Raw genomic sequence first — 13,118 nt, forward strand, 5'->3', positions numbered from 1 at the left:
AGCAGTCGTCTCCGGCCACCCCTCGCTCCCCCGACTAGCTCAGGAGCTCCGCCTCGACCCCCTCTTCCTCCCCACCGCTCCACGGGTCTCCGGAAGCCCTGCATCGCCGCCTACGTCGCCGTTCCCCTCCTCGGCCACCGGAGGTCATCGCCGTCGATTCGCTGCACTCCGGCCGTCCCCGAGCCCGCTAACCATCCCTGCAGCTCCGCAGTGAGCCACTGATTCGATTCCCCCTTGCCCCGTCGTCCCTAGCCTTCTGTAGCTGCCGCCCCCTTGAGCTCCGAAGCTCGACGCCGCCGGTGACGTCGCCGTCGTGGCCACGGTCACCATAGCGCCCAACCGAGCACACCATCGTGCTCCACACCTCACTAGGAGCACGCAGCACGCACCAACGTCTCCCCAAACGCCCTGCAACGTCGATTCCGACCGCACCCGAACTCCGGCCGCCGCTCACGAGCTCGCCGCCGTCGACTACGGCCACCCCAGGCCCAGCCACGGCCACCGTCCGACGCGCCATCGAGCTAGCTATCCAACGCACCTAGCCGCACGCCGTTTGGAGCACCACAGAGGAAACCCGAGGCCCCTGTACGCCGTGGACCTCGCCGGCGACTAACCGCCGGCGGGTTTGACTTGTCCGACCTGGGGTTTGACCCCCCCAGGGTCACTGACGCGTGGGCCCCATCGGCCAGGTGGTCAGTTAGTGCTAATTACTGTTAGTCAACCCCCCCCCTGACACTGACTGTGGGCCCCAGCGCCACTAATTACTAATTAGGATTAAATTAACCCTGTTAAACCCCCCTGTCACTAACGTGTGGACCCCACACGTCAGGTTTGACCTCATCCAACCGCAGTTGACCACTGACGTCATGCTGACATCATGCTGGCGCAATAATTATATTTCTGGATTTAATTTAAATCAGGAAATTCCAGAATATAATTTAAACTTCAAAAATTCATAACTTTTATTCTGTAACTCCAAATTGGACAAATTATATATGAAAAATGATCAGAAAAATCCAATCTATCCATCTGTACTATTTTCATGCATGATCAAAGAAGTTAAATTGATGTTTTAAGCAGAACAAGGAAAAGCACTTTAAAAGGCCATGTTTGAGTTTGAAATTTGAATCTTTGATTCAAATTTGTTCAAACCCTTTTGGTTTTAGTTGCATTAGCCCAACACACTCATATTGCCATGTTTCATGCATGCATCATATTGTTGCACATTGTTTGGTGATGGTTGTGTATCGGTGTCCTTTGCGACAGGTTCTGTCTCCGAGGAGTACCGTGATTGCCCTAACGAAGAACCGTATCAGTGCATCGAACCATCAGGCAAGCAACCAACCATTTGATCATATCGATACAATCCCATGTTCTCGCTCCTGCTCTCTTTTACTGCATTAAGACAACGCGTTTCAAACTGCTGTGTGCTACGGTAGTTGAACCCATTTCCTCTGCATGACCTGTCATTGCCACAGTAACTAGATGAAACCCACTAGCATGTGTAGGAGTTGATTGAGCCATATGTATGTGTTGTTCCTACCTTGCTATGCCTGCTATGCTTAGAGTCGTGTCAGGTCTGGTTCATCTGGGTGATGGGCTAGAGTGAAATGATTATGTCGGTAATGAGAGTGGTGTAGTGAACACGATTTGGTAAAGGTATCGATGAGAGGCCATGTAGGAGTACATGGTGGGTTGTTTCATTGAAGCCGACCTTAAGCACTGAGATCTGTATGTGTGATTTAAGATACAGCTACTACCATGCATTGGGCCCTGAAATATGACCCCGCTCGACTTCTTATTCACCCTAGCTCTCTGTCCAGGAGTTGCAAGTAGTTTCTGGTGTTTGTAGCCTACTGGAGGCCGTGGACAGCGCTGACCGTAGGGGTGGGCTGTGATGCGGTAGGTACGTGGCTGGGTGTACCGAATACCCGTTAGGTATCTCGGGAACCCTGTTCACATCGTTCGGGGCCGTATGGGAAACCTCGGCCGGACTCCCTGCGGATGGAACCTGAATAGGCGATAAACCTGGACTAGAGGCTTAAGTGTTTAGGTAGGTCGTGGTCTACACCCACGTCGGCTTTCGCTTGAAGTCTGCCGAGCTTATGTCGTGTGCAGACGCTAAGTGGTGGAAACATGTATGAAGAAGTACACCCCTGCAGGTTTATCATAATCTATTCGAATAGCCGCGTCCGCGGTAAAGGACTACTTGGTTGCCTATACAGTTCATAGACAAGTAAATGGAAACTACTAAAAGCCTCAAGATAAGTGTGAGTGCCGAGGATGGCTCTTCCGTAGGAAGACGGAGGTGGATCCTCGGTAGTGTATTGAAGTGGTGAGTAGTGGACTCGTGTGCGCAAAACCATTTCAAGTTGAGGTATCGTAGGATAGTTTAGCCAAGAGTCAAAGCTGGCTTGCTGCAATAACTCCACCAACCCTTCTTGATAATACGCATGTATGTAGGATCTGATGTAAGTCTTGCTGAGTACCTTTGTACTCATGTTGCTATAACTTATATTTTACAGAAGACGCTGCAACCCCTTCTGATGGGTTCTATGTAGACATTGACATCAACGAGTAGGCTAAAGACCCAGGTGGTGACCCTGAGCTTGTGAAGGACCTTGTAGTATAGCTAGGCTTTCCAAGCCTCTTTTATTTTACTAGTTGTCTGTACTCAGACAAGTTACTTCCGCTGCTGGTTTGTATGACTGTATGACTTGTATGTTGGGTCGTGAGACCCGTACCTTTGTGTATGTTATGTATGGCTCTCTGAGCCTTAAATAAAGTACTTGTGTCGTAGAGTCATGTTGTGATGCTTCGTTGTATTTGCACATATCGAGCATATTGTGTGTATGATTGAAATGCTTGGTATGTGTGGGATCTGACTATCTAGTTGTTTATCTTTAGTAGCCTCTCTTATCGGGAAATGTCTCCTAGTGTTACCGCTGAGCCATGGTAGCTTGCTACTGCTCTGGAACACTTAGGCTGGCCGGCATGTGTCCTTCTTCGTTCCTGTGTCTGTCCCTTCGGGGAAATGTCACGCTTTGAGTACCGGAGTCCTGTTAGCCCGCTACAGCCCGGTTTACCGGAGTCCTGCTAGCCCAGTGCTACAGCCCGGACCCATTTGCTGATGACCGACACGTTCGAAGCTGGGTCATGGATGCCTGTCCCTGTAAGTCTGTGCCACTTTGGGTTTACGACTAGTCATGTCAGCCCGGGCTCTTTATCATATGGATGCTAGCGACACTATCATATATGTGAGCCAAAATGCGCAAACGGTCCCGGGCAAAGGTAAGGCGACACCCGTGGGGATACCGTGCGTGAGGCCGCAAAGTGATATGAGGTGTTACCGGCTAGATCGATGTGACATCGAGTCGGGGTCCTGACAGAGAATGTTTAAGTCACGAATTTGGTACGCACTTAAGGAAATGTGGAATCGTTTCACAACTCACGCCGCCTGGAACACCTCAGCAAAATGGTGTGTCCGAACGTCGCAATCGCACTCTATTGGATATGGTGCGATCTATGATGTCACTTACCGATTTACCGCTATCATTTTGGGGATACGCTCTAGAGACAGCTACATTCACATTAAATAAGGCACCGCCTAAATCCGTTGAGACGGCACCGTATGAATTATGGTTTGGGAAGAAACCTAAGCTATCGTTTCTAAAAGTTTGGGGATGCGATGCTTATGTCAAGAAACTTCAACCTGAAAAGCTCGAACCCAAGTCAGAAAAATGTGTCTTCATAGGATACCCTAAGGAAACCATTGGGTATACCTTCTACCTAAGATCTGAGGGCAAGATCTTTGTTGCCAAGAACAGGTCCTTTCTGGAGAAAGAGTTTCTCTCGAAAGAAGTAAGTGGGAGGAAAGTGGAACTTGATGAAGTACTACCTCTTGAACCGGTAAGTAGCGCAGCTCAGGAAGATGTTCCTGTGGTGCCTGCACCGACTAGAGAGGAAATTAATGATGATGATCAAGGTACTTCGGATCAAGTCACTACTGAACTTCGTAGGTCCACGAGGACACGTTCCACACCAGAGTGGTATGGCAACCCTGTCCTAGAAATCATGTTGTTAGACAACGGTGAACCTTCGAACTATGAAGAAGCAATGGCGGGCCCAGATTCCAACAAATGGCTTGAAGCCATGCAATCCGAGATAGGATCCATGTATGAAAACAAAGTGTGGACTTTGACAGACTTGCCCGATGATCGGCGAGCAATAGAAAACAAATGGATCTTTAAGAAGAAGACCGACGCGGATGGTAATGTTACCATCTATAAAGCTCGACTTGTCGCTAAGGGTTATCAACAAGTTCAAGGGATTGACTACGATGGGACGTTCTCTCCCGTAGCGAAGTTGAAGTCCGTCCGAATCATGTTAGCAATTGCCGCATACTATGATTATGAGATATGGCAAATGGACGTCAAAACTGCATTCCTTAACGGTCATCTTAAGGAAGAACTGTATATGATGTAGCCGGAAGGTTTTGTCGACCCTAAGAATGCTAACAAGGTATGCAAGCTCCAGCGCTCCATCTATGGGCTGGTGCAAGCATCTCGGAGTTGGAACATTTGCTTTAATGAAATGATCAAAGCATTTGGGTTTATGCAGACTTATGAAGAAGCCTGCGATTACAAGAAAGAGAGTGGGAGCTCTGTAGCATTTCTCATATTATATGTGGATGACATACTTTTGATGGGAAATGATATAGAACGTTTGGACAGCATTAAGGCCTACTTGAACAAGTGTTTTTCAATGAAGGACCTTGGAGAAGCTGCTTACATATTAGGCATCAAGATCTATAGAGATAGATCGAGACGCCTCATAGGTCTTTCACAGAGTACATACCTTGATAAGATATTGAAGAAGTTCAATATGGATTGCTCCAATAAGGGGTTCTTGCCTGTCTTGCAAGGTGTGAAATTGAGCTCGGCTCAATGTCTGACCACGACAGAAGATAGAGAAAAGATGAGTGTCGTCCCCTATGCCTCAGCCATAGGTTCTATCATGTATGCCATGACCTGTACTAGACCTGATAAAAACCTTGCCGTAAGTTTGGTAGGAAGGTACCAAAGTAATCCAGGCATGGAACACTGGACAGTGGTCAAGAACATCCTAAAGTACCTGAAAAGGACTAAGGATATGTTTCTCATATATGGAGGTGACGAAGAGCTCGTCGTAAACGGTTACGTCGACGCTAGCTTCGACACAGATCTGGATGACTCGAAGTCACAAACCGAGACGTGTATATTTTGAATGGTGGGGCAGTAAGCTGGTGCAGTTGCAAGCAAACCGTCGTAGCGGGATCTACATGTGAAGCGGAGTACATGGCAGCCTTGGAGGCAGCGCATGAAGCAATCTGGGTGAAGGAGTTCATCATCGACCTAGGAGTCATACCCAATGCGTCGGGGCCGGTCACACTCTTCTGTGACAACACAGGATCTATTGCACTTGCCAGGGAGCCCAGGTTTCACAAGAAGACCAGGCACATCAAGTGTCGCTTCAACTCCATTCGTGAAAATGTTCAATATGGAGACATAGATATTTGTAAAGTACATACGGACCTGAATATAGCAGATCCGTTGACTAAACCTCTCCCTAGAGCAAAACATGATCATGAACGCTATGGGTGTTCGATTCATCACAATGTAACTAGATTATTGACTCTAGTGCAAGTGGGAGACTCTTGGAAATATGCCCTAGAGGCAATAATAAAAAGGTTATTATTATATTTCCTTGTTCATGATAATTGTCTATTGTTCATGCTATAATTGTGTTATCCGGAAATCGTAATACATGTGTGAATGTATAAACCACAACACGTCCCTAGTGAGCCTCTAGTTGACTAGCTCGTTGATCAACAGATAGTCATGGTTTCCTGGCTATGGACATTGGATGTCATTGATAACGGGATCACATCATTAGGAGAATGATGTGAAGGACAAGACCCAATCCTAAGCATAGCACAAAGATCGTGTAGTTCATTTCGCTAGAGCTTTTCCAAATGTCAAGTATCATTTCCTTAGACCATGAGATTGTGCAACTCCCGGATACCGTAGGAGTCCTTTGGGTGTGCCAAACGTCACAACATAACTGGGTGACTATATAGGTGCACTACGGGTATCTCCGAAAGTGTCTGTTCGGTTGGCACGAATCGAGACTGGGATTTGTCACTCCGTATGACGGAGAGGTATCTCTGGGCCCACTCGGTAATGCATCATCATAATGATCTCAATGTGACGAAGTATCTGGTCACGGGATCATGCATTACGGTACAATTAAAGTGACTTGCCGGTAACGAGATTAAATGAGGTATTGGGATACCGACGATTGAATATCGGGCAAGTAACGTACCGGTTGACAAAGGGAATTGTATACGGGATTGATTGAATCCTCGACATCGTGGTTCATCCGATAAGATCATCGAGGAGCATGTGGGAGACAACATGGGTATCCAGATCCCGCTGTTGGTCATTGACCGAAGAGGCGTCTCGGTCATGTCTGCATGTCTCCCGAACCCATAGGGTCTACACACTTAAGGTTCGGTGACGCTAGGGTTGTTGAGATATTAGTATGCAGTAACCCGAAAGTTGTTCGGAGTACTGGATGAGATCCCGGACGTCACGAGGAGTTCCGGAATGGTCCGGAGGTGAAGATTTATATATAGGAAGTTCAGTTTCGGCCATCGAGAAAGTTTCGGGGGTCACCGGTATTGTACCGGGACCACCGGAAGGGTCCCGGGTGTCCATCGGGTGGGGCCACCTATCCCGGAGGGCCCCATGGGCTGAAGTGGGAGGGGAACCAGCCCCTGGTGGGCTGGTGCGCCCCCCCTTGGGCCCTCCTGCGCCTAGGATTGGAAACCCTAGGGGTGGGGGGGGCCTCCAATTGCCTTGGGGGGCAAGCCACCCCCTTGGCCGCCGCCCCCCTTGGAGATTGCATCTCCTAGGGCCGGAGTCCCCCCTAGGGGCCCTATATAAAGAGGGGGGAGGAAGGGCAGCCACACCCAAGTCTCTGGCGCCTCCCTCTCCCCACGCACCACCTCTCCCTCTCGCAGAAGCTTGGCGAAGCCCTGACGTGATCGCTACTGCATCCACCACCACGTGATCGTCAACCTCTCCTTCCCCCTTGATGGATCAATAAGGAGGAGACGTCTTCCCAACCATACGTGTGTTGAGTGCGGAGGTGCCGTCCGTTCGGCGCTAGGATCTCCGGTGATTTGGATCACGACGAGTATGAATCCCTCAACCCCGTTCTCTTGAACGCTTCCGTGCGCGATCTACAAGGGTATGTAGATGCAATCCTCTCTCTCGTTGCTAGATGACTCCATAGATTGATCTTGGTGAAGCGTAGAATTTTTTTATTTTCTGCAAGGTTCCCCAACAGGTAGCATCATTAGCACCGTCATCACGTTGTCGTGCTGATGGAACTCTCCCGCAAAGCTCTGCTGGATCAGAGTTCGTGGGACGTCATCGAGCTGAACGTGTGCTGAACTCGGAGGTGCCGTACGTTCGGTACTTGGATCGGTCGGATCGTGAAGACGTACGACTACATCACCCGCATTGTGCTAACGCTTACGCTTTCGGTGTATGAGGGTACGTGGACACACTCTCCCCTCTCGTTGCTATACATCACCATGATCTTGTGTGTGCGTAGGAATTTTTTTGAAATTACTACGTTCCCCAACAGTGGCATCTGAGCCTAGTTTTATGCGTAGATGTTATTGCACGAGTAGAACACAAGTGAGTTGTGGGCGATACAAGTCATACTGCTTACCAGCATGTCATACTTTGGTTCGGCGGTATTGTTGGATGAAGCGGCCCGGACCGACATTACGCGTACGCTTACGCGAGACTGGTTCTACTGACGTGCTTTGCACATAGGTGGCTGGCGGGTGTCAGTTTCTCCAACTTTTGCTGAACCGAGTGTGGCTACGCCCGGTCCTTGAGAAGGTTAAAACAGCACTAACTTGAAAAACTATCGTTGTGGTTTTGATGCGTAGGTAAGAATGGTTCTTGCTCAGCCCGTAGCAGCCACGTACAACTTGCAACAACAAAGTAGAGGACGTCTAACTTGTTTTTGCAGGGCATGTTGTGATGTGATATGGTCAAGACGTGATGCTATATTTTATTGTATGAGATGATCATGTTTTGTAACCGAGTTATCGGCAACTGGCAGGAGCCATATGGTTGTCGCTTTATTGTATGCAATGCAATCGCCCTGTAATTGCTTTACTTTATCACTAAGAGGTAGCGATAGTTGTAGAAGCAATAGGTGGCGGAACGACAACGATGCTACGATGGAGATCAAGGTGTCGCGCCGGTGACCAGTGGCGGAGCCAGCGTTGAACCATTGGGTTCAGATGAACCCAATGAGATTCGCTACCTACGTGCATGTCATGTACGACATATAAGGCCTGACCCCAATAAAAAATTAAGTCTGACCCCATTAAGCTGCTAACGCCACATGATTAGACAAATAAAAGGCCCAAAAGCCCAGGCATCTTCGTTACTAGTCCTAGATCAATACATGTACGACATCTAAAAAAAGAAGATCAATCAATACCTGTACGAGGAATACACGGACGGCAGCCGCACGCCTCGTAGCTTTCCAACTCGCCTCGCCTCTCTCTCCGCCGCCTCGCCTCATCTCGACGCCGACGCCCGACGGCAAATAGTGTCGAAGCGCTCCGCTCAACTGCAGTCCAATTCAAGGCAGTAATATCACCTCCACATCTCTTCCCTCCGTATGTTCTACCCAATCTAAATCTAATAGCCTAGTACGGGAGCTTTTTGCCCTAATTTTCTAATTCTTATTTTCATGGACTTTCATTGATGCAGGCTATGGAAAGATATTTTTCCAAGAAGAGAAGTCGATCACCTGACCCAGATAATGATGGGGGGACATCGAGGTCACCCATCAGATGTAAGCAAACTACATCAAATGTCGCTGCAAGTAGTCTCCCAAAGCCTTCTATCCACAAAGAGATTAATTTAGATTAATTGCCCTATGATCCGGCTGATCGGAAGAGAATTTCGGAGTACACAAGAAATCCTAAGAAACAAGATGAGATTAGGCGACGATATTTAACAAGGGGACCTTACAGGCCGCCGTCTACTTTTGTTTATCCACACAGGGACATTGGAGATACACAACGAAGATTTAATCCAGACTGGTTTAAAGATTATGGTCGTTGGCTTGAGTATAGTGATAAGGTGCATAAGGCCTTTTGTTTATGTTGTTATCTTTTCAGAGATAATAATGAGGGACAACCTGGGAGTGATGCATTTGGAATTAATGGTTGGAACGGTTGGAACAAGAAAAGTAGGCTGGATACCCACGAGGGTAAAGGTAATGTTAACAGCTTTCATAATGTAGCAGTAAAACGGTGTGATGCTTTGATGAATCAAGATCAATCAATTCGGGTAGCTCTCGATAAGCAAACTGATCTTACGAAAAAGCAAAATCGAATTCGGCTTAATGCTTCAATTGATTCTGTTAGATACTTGTTGCATCAAGGCTTAGCTTTCCGAGGCCATGACGAAACAGAAGAGTCAAAAAATAAGGGAAACTTTCGAGAGTTGGTAAAAACTTTGGCAAATCAAAATGATGATATACGAAAAGTAGTTCTTGAGAATGCTCCACAAAATTGCAAGTGGGTATGTGGAGATATTCAGAAGGAAATTGCCAACTATTTTGCCAAGGTAACATCATCGTTAAATTATATTTGCTACTATTTTTTGTTGTCTTACAAGTTACACTAATCTCTAATGATGCCCTTATTGTTTTGCACAGATAACTTTGAATTCTATTATTGAAGAAATTGGAGGTGATGTGTTTAGTTTGTTGATTGACGAAGCTGCTGATGTGTCTGACAAAGAGCAAATGGCAGTTGTTTTGAGATATCTTAGCAAGCGTGGATTTATCATTGAACGATTAGTTGGAGTAGTACATGTGCAAGAAACATCGGCAATATGTCTTCAGGCCGCACTTCAAAAATTATTCACCGATCTTGGTTTAAGCATAAAACAAGTCAGAGGACAATGTTATGATGGGGCTAGAAATATGCGCGGCAAGTTCAATGGCTTGAAAGCAAAGATTTTGCAAGAGAATAAATCAGCCTATTATGTGCATTGTTTTGCTCACCAACTCCAGTTGGTTATTGTAGCTGTAGCAAAGAAGCATGAAGATATTTCAGATTTTTTCTACATGATCTCCATTTTATTTAATGTGGTTGGAGCTTCTTGCAAAAGAAAGGACATGATTAGAGAGAAACATCGAGAGGATGTAATAAAAGCCATAGGTAGTGGGCAGATTAGCACTGGCAGAGGGTTAAATCAAGATCAAACTCTTCAGAGAGCTGGTGACACTCGTTGGGGCTCACACTACAGAACTCTCTCAAGTCTAGTGAAGTTGTTCCCTGCAGTCATGTCTGTTCTGAAATATGTGGAGAAAGAAGGTAAAAATGAAAAGAAAAGTCAGGCGCGTGGTCTTGTAGCATATTTTGAGACCTTTGATTTTGTGTTTTATTTGCACATGATGCTGCATATATTAGGAAATGCAAATACTTTGTCACATTCTTTACAAAAGAAGGATCAAGACATCCTAAATGCCATGTCATGTGTCAAGTCCACAAGGAATGAGCTACAAGAACTAAGGGAGAATGGATGGGACTCACTGATACAGAAGACATATTCATTTTGTGAAGAACATCACATTGAGAAGGCGGACATGCAGGAGCAATATATCAATCGACACAAACCAAGACAAAAAACTAATAAGACAAACCTCCAGCATTACCGAGTAGAGTGTCTTAATTCTGTTATTGACTGGCAACTTCAAGAGTTTGATGACCGTTTCAATGAGGTAAATTCTGCATTACTTGGTCACATGGCTTCTTTCAACCCAAACGATGGATTTGTTGCTTTTAACTTGGATAGCTTAGTGAAGCTAGCTGAGTTTTATCCAGATGATTTTGATTCAAAAAAAATGGATGATCTTGGTCCTGAACTGCGCACTTACATTGATAATGTGCGAGCGGATGAAAGGTTTGCTAATTTGGACGGGATTGCTGATCTTGCGAAGTTAATGGTGCAGACAAATAAACATGTTACTTTTCCCTTGGTCTATCATCTTCTAAAGTTAGTATTGATATTACCAGTTGCAACAGCATCCGTGGAGAGATGCTTTTCAGCTATGAATGTTGTCAAGAAAAAGTTGCGCAACAAAATTGGTGATCAGTTCATGAGTGGTTGTCTAATTTGCTATGTGGAGAAAGAGATGTTTTCTCCCATTAGTAATGATGCTGTGTTTGATCTTTTTAAGGCGATAAAAGATCGAAAAGGGAAGCTCTAAATGTGAGTGACTTTACATGATTCTTTCACATGATATCACTTTTATTTTAAACTTGCCAAACTAACTTGTTATTTTCTTCACTGTTTTCAGAAAGATGAGAAGTTGGCTCTAAAATATGAAGTTTATTTTGGTACTACTTTTATCTATAATATGTAAGCAAGTGATTTTATAATTTCATCCGGTCGGTATGTTATGCACTCTTATTTTTTTGAAGTGACAAATATGTGTGATAAGTGATATCATATTCATTGTGCTTTCTTTGACTGATATAATCTCGTTGCAATTTGTCACAAAATAGGACTAAGTTCATTAAAAAAATCACAACTAGTTAGTGAATGAACCCATTGGCGAAAATTTCTGGCTCCGCCCCTGCCGGTGACGATGGTGATCATAACGGTGCTTCGAAGATAGAGATCACAAGCACAAGATGATGATGGCCATATCATATCACTTATATTGATTGCATGTGATGTTTATCCTTTATGCATCTTATTTTGCTTTGATTGACGGTAGCATTATAAGATGATCTCTCACTTAATTTCAAGGTATAAGTGTTCTCCCTGAGTATGCGCCGTTGCGAAAGTTCTTCGTGCTGAGACACCACGTGATGATCGGGTGTGATAGGCTCTACGTTCAAATACAATGGGTGCAAAACAGTTGCACATGTGGAATACTCAGGTTAAACTTGACGAGCCTAGCATATACAGATATGGCCTCGGAACACTGGAGACCGAAAGGTCAAGCGTGAATCATATAGTAGATATGATCAACATAGTGATGTTCACCATTGAAAACTACTCCATCTCACGTGATGATCGAACATCGTTTAGTTGATTTGGATCACGTGATCACTTAGATGATTAGAGGGATGTCTATCTAAGTGGGAGTTATCAAGTAATATGATTAATTGAACTTTAATTTATCATGAACTTAGTCCTGATAGTATTTTGCAAATTATGTTGTAGATCAATAGCTCGTTTTGTTGTTTCCTTATGTTTAAACTATGTTGAAAGATGTTAGTAGCAATGATGCGGAATTGATATGTGATCTAAGGATTATCATCATTGCTGCACAGAAGAATTATGTCCTTGATGCGCCGCTAGGTGACAGACCTATTGCAGGAGCAGATGCAGACGTTATGAACGTTTGGCTAGCTCAATATGATGACTACTTGATAGTTTAGTGCACCATGCTTAACGGCCTTGAATCGGGACTTCAAAGACGTTTTGAACGTCATGGACCATATGAGATGTTCCAGAAGTTGAAGTTAATATTTCAAGCAAATACCATGTCGGTGTACTAGAGTAGGGGTACCCTAGTACCCCGAACTTGTGCACGGGCAGTTGCAGCGCCCCGCGGCAAGGGCTTGCCGGGTGACCGCCAAGATACTCTGTGGCTCCTTTGGAGCCATTCAAGAACAAAGTATTCAAGTCAAGAGGACAAGGTCCCGGCAAGAGGAGCTTGCTGGGAAGGCCAACCGAGGCATCTCAAGGAACTTGCCGCGACGCGCCACGCGTCCCGGCAAGACCCGGTGAGCGACAAACTTCCGGGCGCGACAAGACCACGACCGTGGCAAGGCGCTTGCCGCAGCAAGCGGCCACTCTGTGCCCACGCTCCAGCGCATCCACCAACGTGTCGCCCTGGGGGCCTCTCCAGGCGCGCGTGGCGGAGGGCTGTGCAGCCAGCGGTGCACGGAGGCATGCGACGCTGACAAGATCGCCGTCGTGGCGAACGGTGGCACTCCTAACGGTCCTTTT

The sequence above is a fragment of the Triticum dicoccoides genome, chromosome 7B (assembly GCF_002162155.2).
Source record: "Triticum dicoccoides isolate Atlit2015 ecotype Zavitan chromosome 7B, WEW_v2.0, whole genome shotgun sequence".
Classification (NCBI taxonomy): Eukaryota; Viridiplantae; Streptophyta; class Magnoliopsida; order Poales; family Poaceae; genus Triticum; species Triticum dicoccoides.